This window comes from Lepidochelys kempii, chromosome 2, assembly GCF_965140265.1.
Source record: "Lepidochelys kempii isolate rLepKem1 chromosome 2, rLepKem1.hap2, whole genome shotgun sequence".
NCBI classification, from domain to species: Eukaryota; Metazoa; Chordata; order Testudines; family Cheloniidae; genus Lepidochelys; species Lepidochelys kempii.
In genome coordinates this window covers 142,939,545-142,948,122 of record NC_133257.1, presented here as the reverse complement: position 1 = coordinate 142,948,122, position 8,578 = coordinate 142,939,545, and the positions used below count along the sequence as shown (strand labels likewise).

The following is an 8,578-nucleotide window of genomic DNA, read 5'->3' as shown; positions in this document are numbered from 1 at the left end:
GAGTGATGTTCAACTATCTCCCGGAGGGTGTCCGCGGCTGCCGGGCTCTGCTCGGTCCCCGAGCGGTCCTGTTCCTCGAGGGTGGTATTAAAGTCCCCTCCCAGGACCAGGCACTCGTGAGAATCTAAGATGCCGAGGAAGGCAGACACCCACTGGTAGAATTGCAGCCGCTCCGGGCCTGATGTCGGGGTAGAGACGTTAACGAGGTTAACCACGAGCCCCTCCATACGGACTGGAGATGCAGCAGGCAATCTGGCACGGTCTCAGCAACCCCTAGCACCTCGGGCCGTAGGTCGGGGGAGAACAGGGTTGCCACTCCTGCCTGTCGAACCATGGCATGGCTAAAGTAGACCCTGTCCCCCCACTCCAGTCGTCAACTGTCTTCGGCGGTCGGGTCCGTATGGGTCTGCTGCAGGAAAACCACAGAGTACCCTCCCTCCCGAAGGAAGGAGAGCACCTGGGACCTGCGGAGAGCCATCCTACAACCCCGGGTGTTCAATGTTGCGATGGTGAGAGGTGTCACGGGGAGGGTCGGGGGGGTCCTCACTGGCAGGGACGCTCGCATCTCCCAGCGGGCCGTGCAGCAGTCCGTGACCCATCTTGTAGGCGAGTAATTGTTCACGGAAGACGCGGACCTACCAGTAGGCCACGGCATCTTGCTTCCCCGTCCCTTTACCTTACCCCATGAGGGCCCTTGTGGCCCAGAGGATTTGAGAAAAGTCCCCCCATCGCTGGAGAGCAAGTTGTATCTTGTTGCGCGAGCCATGGACATCCTCTAAAAACTTCCGCAGCTCTCCTTGCAGCTCGGGGGGGTGGGGTTACGGTTTCCCGGTTGTTCCCCGGCGGAGCCCTTGGTGCAGCCCTGTGGTCTACTAAAACGGACAAGCAGGGTGCGGACCCCCGACGGGGTGCCTGATGGGCTGGAGCTTCTAGGCCCGCCTCAAGCTCTGGGGCGATAGGGGGCGGTGGAGGGAAAATAGCAGCTCCTTATGGATCAGGGCAGGAGAACACAAAGGCCACTCCCTGGGGGTCATCAGTTGGGAAAGGGAAGGAGACAGCCCCAGAGGTGGCAATGACATTGCAGGAGGTAAATTGGATAGGGGCAGGGACAGAGGCAGAGGCGAGGTTCTGGGTTTCGGGAGGCAAGCAGCTGGATGGTGGCACCTCCCGATCAGGCTCAAGGTTAAGGGGGTGGGGAGGGAGCTCTCAGTGACACTGGGTGCGCGCTCTGTAGTGGATTTAGCAGCCACAGCATCAGGAGGTGGATTATCTTCTGTAGGGCCCCCTCCCGAGAAGGAAGTCGATTGCTCCGCACCAACGCGGGGTGCCCCTGGCGACTTGTGTCCTGGCCGCGTGGCGCCGGCTGTCACCTGAGCAGGCTCGGTGGTCATCAGCGGGGTGCCATCAACGGCTGGGTTGGTGGAGGAGTCCAGGGGCTCCTCGGAGGTGGGAGCGGAAGCAGCAGTTAAGTGGAGGTAGCATGGGGAAAAGAGGGGTGGAGTGAGGTCGCCCAGATCGAGATTTGCTGGCAAAAGGTCGTCCTCTCCCTGGGCGACCAGGGTCAGATCTAAGGCCTCGATCTCCTCGAACATGGAGAAGAGGACACTTTCTGCCGCCCCGGGGTACTCACCGCCGGCCCCCGCCACGACGGTTGCCTCGGGGTTCACGGGGGCTTCAGGTAGTGTCAGGACAGAAAGGGCTTCCTCGAGGGTCTCGGAGGGGAGGGTCTCCCGTGGAGGGGAGACACTACCCTCCGGTGCTGCCACGTCTTTCCCGGCTGGCACCGGTGGATGGGACGCACTCGTGGGCAAAGCGGAAGGTTCGGCATTCGTGCCCCCCTTCCTGGTCTTCCGGGGGGCCTCGGCCTTGGGTAGATGAGGCAGAGCTCGAGCCTTCCGCTTGCCTCACTTCCCCTGGACTAGGGCCCAGCCCTCCATGGCATCATCTGGGGGCTGGTTAGCAGGGGTCGTGTCAGGGGGTAAAGGCGATGGCTCAGGGACTTGGGGTGGAATGGTGGGGCAGCATAGGGGAGGGAGGATTCTCCCTGGGGCAGGCTCTCTCCCATGCCTGATGGTATCTCCGCCACAGCCTCATCCATAGGCCCCGCTAGATTGTCAGCAGCGAGGGCGGGGCTCTCCCGCTCGTCTGGGTGTTGTAGGGGAGGTGCCCCTTGGGCCTGAGCGGGAGTAGCGGTGGTCCGAAGAAGGGGGGGGCGGATTCGGGTACTGAGCGGCTAGGGGCATCAGCAATGACGGGGCCGATGTCCTGCCGGGTCTCGGGGATCCCAGGTGCCCCTTCTTGCCGGGCTAAGGGGCAGTCCCTCCGAACATACCCCGACGCCCAGCAGAGGTAGCACCGGGCCTCCACCGTGGAAAAGTACACCCGGTAATGGGCCCCCTGGTGGGGGACTAGGAAGGACCCTTCAAGCACCACTCCGTCACACGCCACTGACAGCAGTAAAAGTTGCACTTGCCGGCGGAAGGAAAAGATGTGACGGAGGGCGGGGTCCTTGCAGCCCAACGGGAGAGGGCTGATGACAGAAACAGGTTTCCCCAGAGTGGAAAGGGCAGGTAGCAGGGCAGCATTGGGGAGAAAACAAGGGACAGAGGTCATGACCAGGCAGACGCCCAGGTCCTCCAGCGGCTCTAGGGGGACAAACACCGTCACACCGCCAGGCTCCTCTCCACCACTTTCTGGGCGGCAGCCTCTAATGCTAAGAAGATGACGACCTTCCCGTCCATTTTGGAGGTCGCCACAATGGCCGAGTGCCCCACCACCCTCACCAACGCCCGCACGTAGGTCTCCGTGTGGGGCGAGGCGGGCACCAGGAGTCATCGGACACCGTGCTTCCTTGTCATGGTGAGAAAGGGGGCCCAGCCGCTATTGATGGTGGCGGAGGCGGTGGGCGGGAGAGATGATGAGGCAGCTGGCGGGGGGGCTGCCGCCGCCCAGGCGTACGTCCTGGGGGCTGAGGGAGGGACACCCGCAGAGCTGGTGGAGGAGGCAGCGGGGAAGGACGCCGTGGTCAGTGGTGGGCCCACAGCAGTGGGGGTGGCCCCTGCCATGGAGGGCCCGGTGGTTTTAGCGAGGCCCTTCCCCTTCTTCTTGCCCTGGCTTTTCTCGCCGGCTGGGGGGGCTTCCCTAGAGTCTGGGTAGGCGATGGGCATGGCAGCGGCGGAGGTCACCCCAGTGCCCTCCATTGCCGATGCCCCAGCGGGGGCGGTGGCAGATGGTTAACAGGAGTTGGGGTCAGGTAGAAAGGGACAACCTGTGGGTTGGACAGTTCAGGGGGGGGGGTGGGGGGGTACATGAACCACCGTATGCTTGTCCAGAGAGTCCTCTTTGGTTGGCTGGTGCTTCTGGCCCATGCGGTGGAATCAGGGTGAGCAGCTGAGTCCAGAGGCAGATGTTAGACAGCCAGCAAAGTTGGTGGCGTGCAGGGGGTGAAGATCGTAGTGTGGGGTTGGGAAGACACAGATGGATCAGGGGGCAGCTCCGTGCCACACCCCCTGTGTCCCTACAAACACAGTTAAGACACAGTCAAAGCCTCCCCACACTCGAGAGCACAGTTCGAAAGTTACTCAGACTTAGGCCCCCTCCATGGCGATTTGTAGATTCCTCGGGCGGTGTTCCTCTGGTAGACGGCTTTTTCCTCCTCTGTTCCGGGCTTTCTTTTTTGCAGCTACGACATTCCAGGGATGCCGGAGCAGATGATAAAAGTCCTCTCAGCCAAATATGGGTCCACAAACAAATGGCAAGCGACTGGGTCTGGGGCCTGGGTCCTTCCACTCCCACCCTCTGGGAAGCAGGCCGGCAGGCCCCTCTTCTCTCGGGGGGGTGTTTCAGCTGGAGCGGCAGCAGCGTCTGCGGGGGGCGGGGGGCTAACAGCCAGCCGGCAGCCGGCCAGCACTCTAGCAACAGCAGAGAAGAAAAAAAAAACAACAAAAAGAAAAGAAAGGGGGCAGAGCGTCTGGCCCAGTCGGGGGAGAAGCAGGGGCAAAAAGCAAGGAAAGTCCAGGCCAGAGGGCAGCAGCAGGAGAGCAGGCTAAGTAGGTCCCTTTTCCCTGGGTAAGGTAATAGGGAAGATTCCAAAACAATCTGGAACTTTCTGGAAACAATTAAGGCAGACAGGCTGATTAGAACACCCGCAGCCAATCCAGAAGCTGCCATAATCTATTAAAACAGGCAAGCTAATCAGGGCCCCTGGGTTTAAAAAGGAGCTCACTTCAGTTTGTGGTGTGCATGTGAGGAGCTGGGAGCAAGAGGCGCAAAAAGCTGAGAGAGAGAAGGCATACTACTGGAAGACTGAGAAGTTCAAGCTTTATCAGTCATCAGGAGGAAGATCTTGTGGTGAGAATAAAGAAGATGTTGGGAGGAGGCCATGGGAAATAGCTCAGGGAGTTGTAGCTGTCACGCAGCTGTTACAGGAGCCACTGTAGACAGCTGCAATCCACAGGGCCCTGGGCGGGAACCCGGAGTAGAGGGCAGGCCCGGGTTCCCCCATCCCTCCATCCTCCCCCCCCCCCCCAACTCCCTACTTGATACCAGAGGAGGTGACCTGGACTGTGGGTTCCAGAAAACAGCCAAACTGTGGGCTGCTGTCAATCTCCGAGGCAAGCAAATCCTCCAATAAGCGCAAGACCCACCAAGGTAGAGGAGGAACTTTGTCACAATATATATATATATATATATATATATGACATAACTGGAATATGTTTTAGGCTACATGTGCCATGTAACATCTATGTAAAGGTTATGATCTACTGAATCTATTAATGCTATTTGTATTCGAAGTTATGAATATTGCCTGTGTACTGCTTGATTTTTAAGGCCTTTGTAAAGCATTTTGTCAGCTGCTTGAGAAAGAAATGTGTGAATTAAATGCCCAATCAAGAAGCACTTAAGGGACAATGGATCTTGGGAGGCTCCAATCCACATAAGAAGTCTACATGAGGACGTTCAAGCTAGCATGTGAGCCATGGCTGCTACCTCTAAGTTCTGAGTCATGCATGGACATGTGACTTGCCCATGTGTCTCCAAAACTCCATCTTGTAGCTGGACTTTGCATAGGAGAGAGGAGGGGGTCTCCATCCCGAAGAGAAAGTCTATTTAAGCCTGTGAGAGACCCCTCCATTTTGTCTTCAGCTGGCTAAAGAGAGAGCCTCTCCACCCCCAAGGATACCGGAAAGAAACTGGAACAAAGGACAGTAACTGCAGGGAGTGTGAGTGATTGCTGGACCCAGACTCGAAGGAGACTAGTCTGTAAAAGGAAGCTTATTGGAATTCCTCTAGGGATGAGGTTTTATGTGTATTGAGTTTTCTTAGACATAGACTTGCATGTTCTATTTTATTTTGCTTGGTAATTGAGTTTGTTCTGTCTGTTACTACTTGGAACCACTTAAATCCTACTTTCTGTATTTAATAAAATCACTTTTTACTTATTAATTAACCCAGAATATGTATTAATAGCTGGGGTGGCAAACAGCTCTGCATATCTCTCTATCAGTGTTATAGAGGGTGAACAATGTATGAGTTTAACCTGTATAAGCTTTATACAGGCTAAAATGGATTTATTTGGGGTTTGGTTACCATTGGGAGTTGGGCATCTGAGTGTCAAAGACAGGAACATTTCTTAAGTTGCTTTCAGTTAAGTCTGCAGCTTTGGGACACATGGTTCAGACCCTGGGTCTGTGTTGGAGCTGACTGTCGTGTCTGGCTCAGCAAGACAGGGTGCTGGAGTCCCAAGCTGGCAGGGAAAGCAGGGGCAGAAGTAGTCTTGGCACATTAGATGGCAGCCCCAAGGGGATTTCTCTGATCCAACCCATCACAGTAGTAAGGTGCCTTATAGCCCAAACAGCCACTAGTTCAGGGGTGGGCAAACTTTTTGCCCTGAGGGCCACATCAGGGAATAGAAATTGTATGGCGGGCCATGAATGCTCACAAAATTGGGGTTGGGGTGAGGGCTCTGTTTGGGGATGCAGGCTCTGGAGTGAGGCTGGGAATGAGGAGTTTGGTGTGTAGGAAGGTGCTCTGGGCTAGGACCGCGTGGTTCAGAGGGTGAGGGGGATCAGGGGTGCGGGAAGGGGTGCAGGTTCCAGATGGGGGTGTGGGCTCTGTGGTGGGGATGGAGATGAGAGATTTGGAGTGCAGGAGAATGCTCTGGGCTGGGATCAGGGGGTTTGGAGAGAAGGAGGGGGATCACAGCTGGGGCAGGGAGAGGCTCAGGGGTGCAGGTTCCGAACAGTGCTTACCTCAAGAAGCTCCCAGAAGCAGTGGCATGTCCCTTCTCCGGCTCCTATGCATGGAGCGGCCCCCAACCCTCGGAGAGGGGCCATGCGGCTGCTTCTGGGAGCCACGTGGTGTAGCCCTCAACCCAGCACCCCAGCTAGAGTGCCAGAGCAGGGCCGAGCCAGGTGGTGCAGCCCCCGACTCTGCACCCCGGCTGGAGCACCAAAGTGGGGCAAGCTCCATACCCTGCTCCCCAGCGGAAGCTTGTGGACTGGATCTGGCCTGTGGGCTGTAGTTTTCCCACCCCTGCACTAGGCCTTGCTGCCTCTCATACTATTGAGCTGCTCTACCATAGGTGAAAGGTCAGATTGCTGCACAATACATCTATGATAGCTAATACATTTTAATATAACTGTTAAAAGAAATCTGGTGAAAATGATGAATCCTGGGGTACTGATTCATGTGACTTGAAAAGACCATCCATTTCCTGATTCACCTTCATATTTTCTAGGGAAAAAGCAATATTTTGGAATCTGTCTCTTCAATCAAATGATTTGTGTTTGTGTGTGTTTGTTTCTCTTTCATTTCAGCCACTTTCCTGAACTGACATCTTAGAGATGAAGAACAAAGTTGGGGTGAGAATAAACAGTGACTTGAAGAAACACAGCTACTGAACTTCTATTGTGAATTGCAGTAAGAGAAACTGATTATATCTGTGCTCTCTAAAAAGAAGTGAGAAGATTTTGTTTAAATTAAAAAAGTTAGAGACCTAAGGCATGGTCTTATTACATTTATTCATAGATTTTAAGGCCAGAAAGGACTGCTGTGATCATCTAGTCTGACCTGCTGTATAGCACCGGCCACAGAACTTCCTCAAAATAATTCCTTGAGCATAGCTTTTAGAAAAACTTCCAATCTTTATTGAAAAATTGTCATGGATTTAAATTAGGGCTGTCAATTAATCTCAGTTAATGCATTCAATTCACTAAAAACAAATTAATGTTTTTTGTTTTTTTAACAAGCATAAATCCCACACCTCTGGAGACAGGACTCGGTGGCTCCCCACCCCCATAGAGCCGCCCCAGGCCAAACTGCCCCACTTCCCAGCCTAATGTCAGCCTGATGTCAAGGTGTTGCCCTCTCCTGGCCTGTATACCCTGTTGCCACTGAGCTGCAGTCAGGGAACAGGGGGAGCCGGCCATCTGCTGCTGCTCACTCAGGAGTGAGTGCTGCCGATAGCAGTTACTGCTGGCTGAAAAAGCACCCAGGCTTCTGAGTGTTCTGCTTAAAGAGACATCACGTCCCCAACACACAGACATGTTCTCTCACACCAAACCAAAATCTGAAATGGTTCTTCTGGTGATCCAGGAGTGACCAGAGAGCTGCAGAATGGCCATGGGCTTCAGCAAGACGCAGCCCCCATGTGAGAGCCTACCTTGAGCCGCAGGCCGAGTGCCAGGCACTGTGAGTTGCAGCAGCACAGAAGTAAGAGTGGCAATACACTATATACCATGCCACCCTTCTGTGCTGCTGCTGATGGCAGCATTGCCTTCAGAGCTGAATTTGTGTGGGGGCTGAGCCCCAGCACCTCTCTGAATACAAATTAAGCGCTGGGGCCGGGGGGCAATGAGGCCAGAGGTGATGGAGGGTTGGGGAGCCAGTGGGGCCCAGAGGCAATGGACTGCTGGGGATCCCATGGGAGCAGGGCACTGAGGGAGGGGTGCCTATAGGGGCCAGGGACTGCACTACAGTATTTGTATGAGGTGAATTGAAAAATACTATTTCTTTTGTTTGTTTTTTATAGTGCAAATATTTGTAATAAATAATATAAAGTGAGCACTGTACACTTGGTATTCTGCGTTGTAATTGAAATCAATGTGTTTGAAAATGTAGACAACACCAAAAATATTTAAATATATGCTATTCTATTCTTAACAGTGCAATTAAAATTGTGACTAATCAAGACTTTTTAAATCTTGTAATTAATCATGATTTTTTTTAATCATTTGACAGCCCTAATTTAAATCTATTATTTAGATTTAAATATAAAATAAATATTTTATTTAAAAATAAAAGATTTGGAATGCATTTTTTGGGTGCCTCTGCACTATCCCTTTCTATCTTGCCGAGTTGCCCACCTATTTTAATCTAAAAAAAAAAAAAAGCCTACCTACGTAGGGCTAGATTCTGTCACACATGTCCACATGTGAAAAGTTACACCAATTTAAGTTAACTGGACACTCTTATTTTGATTTCAAAGTGTCTTTGTTCAGTTTAGTTTAAATGTATGACAAATTGATTTCAAGTAAACAAAACAAAGTAGGGCTGTCAAGCAATTACAAAAAATTAA

At 53.4% G+C, this 8,578-nt stretch overlaps 1 non-coding gene across 1 annotated transcript; it reads left to right on the top strand.

The window, feature by feature from the left end:
• Positions 1-6,656: 6,656 nt before the first annotated feature.
• Positions 6,657-6,725, top strand: LOC140908006 (small nucleolar RNA SNORD123). The gene has a single exon (XR_012157717.1). It is a non-coding gene; the product is annotated as a small nucleolar RNA SNORD123 (small nucleolar RNA).
• Positions 6,726-8,578: the final 1,853 nt, after the last annotated feature.